Source organism: Alligator sinensis, unplaced genomic scaffold (genome assembly GCF_000455745.1).
Source record: "Alligator sinensis unplaced genomic scaffold, ASM45574v1 scaffold1030_1, whole genome shotgun sequence".
Classification (NCBI taxonomy): domain Eukaryota; kingdom Metazoa; phylum Chordata; order Crocodylia; family Alligatoridae; genus Alligator; species Alligator sinensis.
The window spans coordinates 490,150-490,710 of record NW_005842592.1 but is presented as its reverse complement, the minus strand read 5'-3'; positions in this window follow the sequence as shown (position 1 = coordinate 490,710).

The window sequence follows — 561 nt, the reverse complement described above, 5'->3', positions numbered from 1 at the left end:
GAAGCCCTAGCATAGAGGTGGCGAGCCCCAGAAAGGGGGAGCGCGCTTTAGAGGAGCCCAGCGTGGGCCCAACGAGTCCCCGAGAAAGGGAGGGGACTACTGAGAGGGCCAAGGTGGGCACAACAAGCCCCGCAGAGGGGGAGCGCCTTATTGAGGAGCCCGAGACGGGCGTAGCGAGCCCGGCCGTAGGCTAGTGCGGCAACACCCCTCGGACGGAGGCAAGGTGCTGCGGTTGCCCCTTTGCAGAAAGGGAGTAGTGGCACAGTGAGCCCGGATCAGAAAGGGTCCCCGTGCGGTTGGCCTGAGGGACCGGAGGCCCGCTTGAGGGTCCCGGAGCAGGACCACACCTTTAGAGAAGGCCCAGACTGGGCTTGATGAGAGTCCTGAGTGAGGGACTAGGTATTGGAGAGAGCCCCGAGCGGGCTAGACTACAGGGGAGGCCCAGGAGTGGGCTAGATTACAGAGGAGGCCCGGGAGAACGGACGTGTATCAAGACAGACCAATGTCCAGCACATCAGCGAGGCTTGGGGCGTGGTATTAGGGGTTGGTAGGAGCCACGCG